This window comes from Vulpes lagopus, chromosome 24, assembly GCF_018345385.1.
Source record: "Vulpes lagopus strain Blue_001 chromosome 24, ASM1834538v1, whole genome shotgun sequence".
In the NCBI taxonomy this organism is placed as follows: Eukaryota; Metazoa; Chordata; class Mammalia; order Carnivora; family Canidae; genus Vulpes; species Vulpes lagopus.
This window is the reverse complement of record NC_054847.1, coordinates 1,790,933-1,802,454: the sequence shown is the minus strand read 5'-3', so window position 1 is coordinate 1,802,454 and position 11,522 is coordinate 1,790,933. Positions and strand designations below refer to the sequence as shown.

Sequence of the window (11,522 nt, the reverse complement as noted above, 5' to 3'; positions counted from 1 at the left end):
TGTTGATTGATTTTCAATATTTGAACCGCCCTTGCATTCCTGGAATATATCCTACTTATGTATGCTATATTTCTTACATTGTTGAGTTCTATTTGCTAACATTTTGTTAATTTTTTTTGGTCCATATTCAGTCTGTCATTTTCTTTTACTGTACTGTTTTTTTAAAAAAAATTTTTATTATTGATTAATTAGTTGGAATTAATTGGAAAGTTTTCCTTCCTCTTCTATTTTCAGAAAATAGTGTTTTTTAAACATTTGGTAGAATTCTCCAATGAAGTTAGAGGCCCAGAGATTTTTCAGGGGAGTCCTTAACTATGAATTCAATGTCTATAGTAGTTATAGGCCTTTCAAATTATCTATTTCATATTGCATGAGTTATGGTAGTTTGTATTTTTTGAAAGATTGACCCATTTTGCCAAGTTGTCAAATTTATACAGAGAGAGTAGTTTGTAATATTATCGTCTTTTGATGTCTGCCAGGTCTTTAGTGACATTGCCTGTCATTCCTTATATGAGTAATTTGTGTCTTTTCTCTTTTTTCTTGCTAGAAGTTTGTCAATTTTATTGAACTTTTCATATTTTTTTGTGGTATTTCGTTATGGCAACCCAAATATATATATATATTATACATATATTATATTATATATATTATATATATAATTTCTCTAGCTCTATCCCACAAATTTTGATATGTTGTATTTATACTTTCTTTACATTCAAAGTGTTTTTAAAATTTCCGTGAGATTTCTATTTTACCCATAACTTATTTAGGTGTTGCTTAGTTTCCTAGTGTTTGGGGACTTTTCTGTTATCTTTATGTTCTTTTATTTTGTTCTTTTGATACTATTGGAGTCAGAGAACACATAATGTAGGATTTTAATCTTTGAGGTTTATTTTAAGACTCAAGATATGGTTTAGCTTGGTGCATGTTCCATGGGTGCTTGAAAAGAACGTGTACTTTGTTTTTGCTTGTTTTACGTTTTGGCAAATTTTGATTAGATCCTTTTGGTTGATGGTTGTTGTTTTCTATTTCTTGCTTGTTTTCTCTCTTGTTCTATCCATCACTGAGAGATGGGTGTTGAAGCCCCAACTTTAAAAATAAGAATTTGTCTATTTCATTTTAAAATTCTATTAGTTTTGCCCTACATATTTTGTAGCTTTGTTGTTTGATGAGGATGCATGTGGGATTCCTGTGTATTCGTGGTAGATCGATGTTTTTATCATTATGTTATGTCTCCCTCTGTCTCTGCTTTCTTTGCTCTGAAGATTACTTTATCTATCTAATATAGTCACTCATTCTTTCTTTTGATTCATATCTGTGTGGTATATCCTTTTATAGCATTTAACACCAACTCCCCTACACCATTATAACTGGAGTGAATTACTTGTGGGTTATTTTTTATTCCCTCTGGATTTAGAATATATACATTTAATGTAATTATTGACCTGTGAGGGTTTAAGTATGCAGTTTTGAGTTTTGCTTTCTGTTTGTTCTCTGTTTTTCATGTCTTTTAATTTTTTTCCTTATGGGTTATTTAAACATTTTTTTATAATATTATTTTATCTATAGTGTTTTTATTATTTATTTTTGAAGTATGGTTAACATGCAATGTTATGCTAGTGATTCAACAATTTTGTACATTAGTCAGTGCTCAGCCCAATAAGTGTAGTCACCATCTGTCATCATACAGCACTATTACAGTATTATTGACTATATTCCCTGTGCTGTACTTTCATCTCCGTGACTATTTATTTTATTTTATTTTATTTTATTTTATTTTATTTTATTTTATTTTATTTTTATTTTTTCCATGACTATTTATTTTAATACTGGAAGTTTGTACCTCCTAATCTCCTTTGCCTATTTCACCCATCCCCCACCCACATTTCCTCTAGCAACCACCAGTTTGTTCTCAGTATTTGAGAGTCTGTTTATTTGTTTTGTTTTGTTTTGTTTTAGATTCCACTTACAGTGAAATCATATGGTACTTGTCTTTTTCTGTCTGACTTATTTCACTTAGCACAATACCTTCTAGGTCCATTCATATTGTCACAAATGGCAAGATCTCATTCTTTTCTATGGCTGAGTAGTATTTGTGTGTGTGTGTGTGTGTATGTGTGTGTGTGTGTATCACTTTTTTTTTTTTATCCATTCGCTTACTAATGGACCCTGGGGTTGCTTTCATATCTTAGCTATTTATAAATAATGCTGCAATGAACATGGAGATACATGTATCTTTTTGAATTAATATTTTCATTTTCTTTGGGTAAATGCCTGGTAATAGAAGTACTGGATCATATAGTAGTTGTTTTATTAATTTTTGAAGAAGCTTCATACTATTTTCCCTAGTGGCTGCAACCAACTTGCATTCCCACTTATAGTGTGTGAGAGTTCCTTTTCTCTACATCTATAGTATTTTAAGTGTATGTTTGGGTGGATATTTTTGTGGTATTGCTATGTTTTAAATTATATATACATAACTAATCAGAACCTACATTTGCCCACACTTTACCATTTTGAGTAAGGTATAGAAACCTTCTCCCTTTAAGTTATTTTACCTTCCCAAATGCGTATTATAATTGTTTTACATATTTCCTCTACATACATTTAGGACCACATATGACAGTTATAATTACAGCTCAACTTTCAAACATAATTTAGAACATTCAAAAGGGGAAGGAAGATGTATTATACTTATCATATTTTGATTCTTTTCTTTGCTTTTTCCCACTCTAGTGTTGTATGCAGTCCTTCTTGCAATATTTTCATTCTGTTCAGAAAACTCCCTTTGCCATTTCTTTCAGGTGTGCTATTGGTAACAAATTTTCTTAGTTTTCCTTTGTCTGAGAATGTCTTGATTTCCCCTTAATTCCAAAGGATATTTTCTCTGGATGTATAATTTTGGGTTTTTCATTTCAACACTTGAAAAATATTGTGCTACTTCCTCTCTAGTTTGTAATGACAAATATGCTGTCATTTGAATTGTTTTCTCTTATAGGTAAGGTGTAATTACTCCCTTGCTGCTTTCAATATTTTTTTGTATGTCTTTACTTTTCAAAAATTTGACTGTGATGCATTTTAGAGTAAATTTGTGTTTATGCTGCTTAGAATTCTCTAAGCTTTTTGAATCTTTTTGTTTTTTGCCAAATTTGGGAAATTTTCAGCTATTATTTATTCAAATACTTTTGCAGTCTCATTCTCTTTCCTTTTTTCTTTTGGGCTGCAATGATATGAGTATTAGATCATTTGCTATAATCTTATATGTTTCTGACACCCTGTTCATTTTTTTTTTGTCTTTTTTTTCTCTTGTTCTAATTGGGTAATTTCTATTGTTTTACCTTCAAGTTATGGATTCTTTTCTCTGTTTCCTCCATTTTGCTGTCAGCCCATCCATTGATTTTATTGTTTGGGATATTATATTTTTTGTTCTATTATTTCTTTTTGGTTCCTCTTTGTATCTTTCACATCTCTGCTGGGACTTTTCCTGTTTTTTGTTTGTTTCAGCATGTTTATAACTATTTGTTGTAGCATTTTTATGATGACTACTTTAGAATCATTGTAGGATAATTTGAACATCTCTGTCATCTCAGTTTTGCTTCTGTTGCTGTCTCTTTCATTCAAGTTGACATTTTACTGATTCTTGTTATGACAGGTGATTTCCAACTGAAACCTGGAAATTTTAAGTGTGGTTCTTTGGCCCTTCACTAGACCTTTGTTGATACTACTGTGGCTGGAAGGGTAGGAATGACTCATTACTATTTCCCATAGGGCCTCCATTGAGGTCAGGGGTGTCTCCTCTCCAGTGGGCAGTGGTAAAAGTCACGATTCTCCACTAGGCTGCCTCTGATTCCACCCTTGGAGAGGGGCATTGGAGAGTGGAAGTCCAGACTCCTGCCTGGTCCCTACCGCAGTGTGGTGAGACTTTATTGCTCAGGGCAATGAAAGTCAGACTTAGCCTTCTCTGACAGCTCTCTGATGAGGTTTAGGTTAAAGTCCCAGCTCTCCACTGCCCTTTGCTAGTGTCAGTGCAGTGGGACCATAGTTTTTCTGTGGTGTCTGGCTGGAGTTGTGCAGTTACTGTCTAAATCTTCTACCTTGTTGGACAACCCCTTTGCTGGCCTTTAATTAATTTCAAACTCCCAATAAAAGCAAGACTTTATTGGGAGTTCAAAAAATCTGTTATTTGTTTTGCTTTTGGTAGTTATCTTCTACTACAAGGCTGGGATATATGACACAGAAATATAACCTAAGAGATGTAGCACTGTTTTCCCATGGGTCTATCAGTCAGTAGCTCATCTTCCGTCCTGCCCCCGCCCCATTCAATCCTCTGATGTTTGTTTTATATATAATGTCCAGGGACTTTTGTTGTACTTAATGGATAAACATCTGGAGAATAGAAAAACATTTATTTTGTCTTCCCAGAAGTCTTCAAGTTAATGATAGTTTTTATATTTGAAAGGGTTCTAAAAAATTAAGAACAAAATATAACAAATAAAAGTGACAACAAAAAACAAAGACTATGTGACAGAGACCATATGTGGTTCACAGAGCCTAAAATACTTACTATTTGATTCTTCACAGAAAAATTTTATTGACCCTCGTTTAGACATAAGTTAACTTTTAGAGCATATACTATGTGACATTTCACTTGTGTTATTCCCAGTGCTTTCATTTCTTTATGTAGATCCAGGGTTTTGTACCATATTCCTTCTATCTGAAGAACTTCTTTCTACATTTCTTTTAGAGCAGTTACACTGGAAATGAATTTTTTTCATTTTGTTTGGTGAATATATTTTTATTTCTCCTTAATTTTATTTTATTCATTTAAAAGAAATATGGAACACTTCACAAATCTGCTTGTCATCCTTGCACAGGGGCCATGCTAATCTCTGTATCATTCCAATGTTAGTATATGTACTGCTGAAGCAAGCACACTTAATTGTAAAAAAATGATTTATTGAATATGTAATTGATTTTTTTTTCCTTTCAGCCCTTTAAATATGTCATTGTATTGCCTTCTGGCTTGTATAGTTTCTGATTAAAGTCTTCTGTAATTCTTATATTTGTTCCTCTATGCATAGTGTCTTTCTCATCCCTGTGGCTGTCTCCAAAATTTTATCTTTATCTTTGGTTTTCAGGAATTTAAATATAATATGCTTATATATTTCTTAAGGAGTGGGTATATGTGTTCTGTTTGGTGCTCTTTGAGGGTTTGAGTCTGTGGTTTGGTGTCTGTCATTAATTTTTGGCCATTATCTTCAAATATGCTTTTCTGCCCTGTTCCTCTTCTTTCTGGGATTTCACATGGATGTATGTTAGACTATTTTATAGCAACCAACAACTTTTGGGAGCTCTGTTTTTTTTTTTCTCATTATTTTTTTTCTTTTTGTGTTTTAGTTTAAATTATTTATATTTACTTATCTTTCACCTTTCTGATTATTTCCTCAGCTGTATTGATCCTATTTTTTCGACCATTAAGGAATTTTCAATTCTTTTATCTTACTTTTCATTTTTAGCATTCCCACTGACTTCTTCCTCTTAATTTTTATGTCTCTGTTAAAGTTCCCCATCTGATCATGTATGCTGAATACTTTTTCCACTTGGGTTTTTAATATGTTAATTATAGCTATTTTAAATTTCCTGTCTGATAGTTTCAACATTGTATCATATTGAAATCCGCTCTTGTTGATCATATTTTTTTTTCTTCCCACCTCCTGTGCTTCTTGCTTATATGTATATTTTACGCTTTTTATTTTTAAAGATGACATCTTTTATGGGACAATGGAAACTAATGTAACAGTGTTATTGCCTGGAAATGGATATCCTTCCCCTCATTTTTCTGAATCGTTAGTGTGGGAATTTGAGTCAGTCTAAGTTGAGCTGTGTTTGGGTTTTCTTATTGGTGTGGTCACTGTCAGTGCAATTGGGGCTTTAAATTCTTGTAGTGTTATCTTGGTTTTAGAGTGAGGTTGTCACATTAGTCCATGCTCAACATTTAGCAATTTATTAAAAATTTTGAATGGTGTCCATTGTCTCCTGCAAATAAACAAGTGCTTGTGTCCTATCTCTCCTTAGACGTATCTGCTATTATTTAGGTTTTGGGTTAGTTGTTTTGTTCTGCAATCACAGATATCTTATTTACTCAAGAAAAATTGTGATTTCACAAATTATTCAGAATTTTTTGTTGTAAGGTGAGAGCAATGCCCTTTCCACCCTTTTACAAACGAATCAGAAGCTTAAAATCTCATGAAGGCTTTTGAGTCTTTGTTTTTGTGTGTGTGTGTCTGTGTTTAAGATTTTATTTTTTCATGAGAGACAGAGAGAGAAAGAGAGAGAGAGAGGCAGAGACACAGGCAGAGGGAGAAGCAGCCTCAGGACTCGATCCCGGGACTCCAGGATCATGCCCTGGGCCAAAGGCAGGTGCCAAACAGCTGAGCCACCCAGGGATCTCTGGCTTTTGAGTCATTGATCTCTCAAGTATGGCCTGTCCAATCTCATTCAAATTATGTAAGTTCTATGAATCGTAGTTTTATGATCTATTAAAGGCAGATAGTAATACCTCATAGGTTGTTTAGGATTAAGTTAAATATAAAAAATATGTATGGCCACAGCACCTGTTGTAAAACAGTACATTTTAAATCTCCTCTGCTTTCTGTCACCTAATGAAATAGGTTAAGAATGTTTTTACAAATGGAAATGCTTTCAATGACATTTCTGTCAAAACACAGTACAAACAACAAAGCCTCTTTTGCCTGTTTTAATCAAGGAGTAAACATCATTCTTATACACTTGGAGAGAATTTTTCAGAAGACTGAAATCTGTGGTTGGAGTTGGAAGAACATGGTTGCTTTCCTGGCCATCCGCCTTGGATTCTCTCTGCAGCATCTCCTGAAAGATTGTCTTTGCTGTGAACATGCTGTCTATGAGATGGCTCTTCCCTTTCAAGTAGCTCGGAGGGGTCCTAGGATTTCTTTCTTTGAGCTGAAATTCTGTCTCCTTTGGCTTCCACTCTTGGTCCTGATGCTAGTTCTGAATCCTTACTACCATTGTATCCTTCATTTCTGTGAAAATAGCTCTTATATCCTCTCTAAGTCTTTTTTGCCTTCAGGAGAAACCTTCCAGTTTTTAACTTTTATTTGTGTGACAGGATGTTCTGATTCACAGTCAAAATCCACAAGTTTCTTCTGCTCAGGTCCATCTCCAGGTGGGACTCTATGAACTAAGCCTCATACTCCAAGGGAGGATTGACCCAAGTTGAGCTGACCAAGATTGTACCCTTCTTGTTCCAGACACTAACTATTGTGCAGCCCAAGTTTGTGTTATTTCTGCTGACTCCTTGAGTAAAGATCTAAAGTGTCAAACATGCTGCTTCGCTACCTTAGTCGAGCAGTTGGCCCCAAGGGCAGCTGATATTTATCTTTGTCGACTGCTATCCTGATTGAATTTAACATATTTCTCCAGCACATCGCAGTCACTTTGGGTCTTCATCCTGTCCTTTGTCACATGCTTTCCTACATATGGCTTTTTACCCCTGTGGACCTGTTGAGCCTGACTGACTCATCCAACCTCCAGTATAGGCCAGATCCAGAGGACTTGGACAGGCAGCTTGGGTTCCTTCAACCACTCACTGTACTGCCCATTTCAAGGCTTCAGGGAAGGTTGCCCCACCCCCAGCTCTTTGCTAGCCTGCCAGGCTCATGGATATAACCAGTACCTTTGGTTCATGCTCCTGACAATTTACTTGCCTTGTACTCTTTGTTAATGCTCCTTGGGTTTTTCTATCAGTGTCTGCTTCTCCCCAGCAACTCCTAGCATAACATTTCCTCTGTTATGGTCCTGTTTAACCAAGTCTCCTGGAGGACTGTCCATGCCCACAGTCGTGAGGAGACTTGGTTAAACAGGACCTGCCACTAGGACTGTCCTTTAACTGTCTTCGTGACTCCCTGCACCAGTCCAGCTGACTTTGAGTTCATCTGTCCTTCAGAGTTCCAAGTTCCAGTCTAGTAGTTCCTCTTTTTAATGTATGGCTACTACTCTCCCCCCTCAGTCCTAAACTCCAGCCCTGGCTCATCTCCCACTTCATTCGTCACATATTTCTTGAAAGTGGGTTTCACATGACTTTATGTAAGCCAGCGATGATTCAGTGCCTGAGGATAACATATTTATTTATTTATTTATTAAATGTTTATTTGTTTATTTATTTTGTATATTTTTTATTGGAGTTCGATTTACCAATATATAGTATAACACCCAGTGCTCATCCCGTCAAGTGCCCCCCCCTCAGTGCCTGTCACCCAATCCCTCCATCCTCACCCACCTCCCCTTCCACTACCCTTTGTTCATTTCCCAGAGTTAGGAGTCTCTCATGTTTTGTCACCCTCTCTGATTTTTCTCACTCATTTTCTCTCCTTTCCCCTATAATCCCTTTTACTATTTTTTATATTCCCTGTATGAGTGAAACCATATAATGTTTGTCCTTCTCCGATTGACTTACTTCACTCAGCATAATACCCTCCAGTTCTATCCACATCGAAGCAAATGGTGGGTATTTGTCATTTCTAATGGCTGAGGAATATTCCACTGTATACATAGACCACATCTTCTTTATCCATCATCTTTCGATGGACACCGAGGCTCCTTCCACAGTTTGGCTATTGTGGACATTGCTGCTAGAAACATCGGGGTGCAGGTGTCCCAGCATTTCATTGCATCTGAATCTTTGGGGTAAATCCCCAGCAGTGCAATTGCTGGGTCGTAGGGCAGGTCTATTTTTAACTCTTTGAGGAACCTCCACACAGTTTCCCAGAGTGGCTGCACCAGGTCACATTCCCACCAACAGTGCAAGAGGGTTCCCCCTTCTCCGCATCCTCTCCAACATTTGTGGTTTCCTGCCTTGTTAATGTTCCCCATTCTCACTGGGGTGAGGTGGGATCTAAGAGGATAGCTTAAAGGCTGGGGTCTGAAGACATTTGCCAGAATCCTCCCCCAGGCCACCTGTATGGGTTATCCATTTATAAAAGGTGCCTGGGGCAGGTCACAACTGTCCTAGGTCTCCTGACTCACTGTAGGTTTTCCTTCTACCTCTTTACTTCTGAGATCATTTTCTAGGAATGACAAGATGGAAGTATAATAGGAACTGAGGAAACTTGCTTACCTCATTTCATCCATCAATTTTATGTCATCAACCTCAGACTTTAGTTATGACTTTCCTGAGCTTCTTGCTATGAAAAATACTATTTCCCCATTACCTATCCTTATAGTTTAGATGTTTGATCTTGTTTCATGCCCGGCTTCAGGTTCTCTTTTTCCCTTTTCTAGTCTCAGGATCATTCCTTGTATTTGTACAAGACAGAACAAAATTGGAAGTAGTATAAATTAATGTAATAGTTTTCTAACAAGTGAAAGAGAATTGAGGTCAGCTTTTACTAGAAAAGGCTAAAGCATATCAACTAATTTTAAAAATAGGAGGGAGAGAGGAGTGAGGAGGGTCTCTGAGGTAGCTGGGGATCAGAGACGGTAGGGAAGGGGGGAGGGTTAAGAGACTGTCAAGGTAAAACTTCTTTCTCTGACATTCAGGGCTTTGCTGGGGTTCTTTATTCCTGGCTCCATCTGGCTCCTTCTTAAATTGTGTGTGTGTCTGAAACCACCCTTCTTTCAGTTCATTTAGGAGAAATATGAAGGTGGAAGCTATAATTGGGCACTTTAAAGCAATTTAAACATTATTTATAGAACACCAGCTACATGCCAGGCTCTTGTAAAGTTCTGGGGGTTGTGGAGATGTGTAACATAGTCCATTCTTCAAGATGCTTGGGGTGCTGTGGGGACAATGAACTAACAGACACCCAGCAATTGTGCGATGTGGTAAGGGGTATGGGTGTAGTACAGTGGGAGCCCGAGTGGGTCAGCTAGGATGGGCCAGGGAGGCTTTCGTGCACAAGCAAGCCTGAGATCAGATCATTGTGCCAAGTGGCAAGAGAAACTGGATCCTTGCATTGATTTATAGACTATTTTTCAGTGACACATGTCTCCCCTGAAACCCTTTCCTTGGTCCCTGTTCCTCCATACTGGATTTCTCAACAGAAGCTCTTTAGCTGGTGATCCAGCAGTCTCAGCTCTTCCCACTGGCAAGTGCAGAAGGAGATGGGGGCAGAGGGGCTCCACATGGCTGGCAGAGGATACGTTGGCTTACTGTCCGGTGAGGCCTGTAAGGGCAAAGATGCCTCCTGCCCTGGCTTCCCACCCATAGGTCTCTGCCCTGGAGAAACACCAGTTAGGGCCCCAGGTGGCACAGTACCATTCTTTGCAATACTACTACAGAGCCCTGTACACCATCAATGAACAGATGGATAAATGAGGGCAAGTGCACACAGTAGGATCATGCAGAGAAGGTAAAATAGATGTGGATTTACCCACGTCAGTAAGTTTTATAATCACTCTGTGGAGAAAAGGAGCATGTTCTGCAGAGATCTAGGCAGTGTGATACCAGTTATATACAGATGAAAACCCAACAAAATGATATTTTAAAATGCTTCTGGTTGAATAAATTTGTAATAAAAACATCAAAACATGTACAACAATGACAAATAGTAAATTCTTGATAGCCTTTGGGGAGGGAGGAAAGGGTGGGAGATTGAGGAGAGGTCTGCAGGAGACTTTGATGTGTCTGGAATGTCTAATTTCTTAAAATTAAAAGAAAGTCTCCATTCCACACATCACTAGCTACGACCTTTCTCTCTCCTCCCCTTTATGGCTGAATTTCTCCAAAGAATAGTCTAGACTTTCTGTCTCCTTGTTCTCAAATCTCGCACATTCCTTAATCTATCCTCATCTGGTATCTGGCCCCCTCAAGACATAGGAACAGCTGTTGCCAAGACCCCCACTGACCTCCAGGTCACTTAATCCGATCACACACACACACACACACACACACACACACACACACACACACTGTCTCAAGCATAGAAAATGAGTGAATGTGTCATCCAGTTTTAGCAAATCTTAACAGTGTTGCTTATCTGCTTCAGAATTTCGTTTAAGACCTATCCTCCCAGAGTCCCATCTAATGGGTTTCCCTCTGCAGGCTCCTGAGTCTGGTGGTTCTCCTGCATCCTACTCCACCATCACTCGGGCTGCAGTTGCCTGTGTGGTGGTACAGCCATCCCAAGGTGTGGTTCCGCTCAGGCCTCACCACTGACCAGCCATGTGACCTGCACAGGTTCTAAATCATCTGTGCCTCAGTTTCCTCATTCAGGGTTTATTAGGGATTAAATGACCTAAGACACTGTGGCACACTGAGGGTCTGTGTATTCTTTCTGGCTACTGAGTTGACATCTAGGGGTGCACATATCCATCCTCCTTCCTTCATTCAGCATGTTTCATTCTGAGGGCAGAGACGGGCTTCCAAAACTCAGCCTGCCTAGGTCACCACTGTTGTGCCCAAGATCGCGAATCCGAGAAACCACCAAGGGGCCGACACCGATGCAAACACACGAGGGTTTATTTACAAGCTCGAGCTTGGGTCC

At 38.0% G+C, this 11,522-nt stretch overlaps 1 non-coding gene across 1 annotated transcript; it reads right to left on the bottom strand.

Annotated features, from left to right (window-relative positions):
- Nucleotides 1-4,829: 4,829 nt before the first annotated feature.
- On the bottom strand, nt 4,830-4,933 carry LOC121482194. The gene has a single exon (XR_005985550.1). It is a non-coding gene; the product is annotated as a U6 spliceosomal RNA (small nuclear RNA).
- Nucleotides 4,934-11,522: the final 6,589 nt, after the last annotated feature.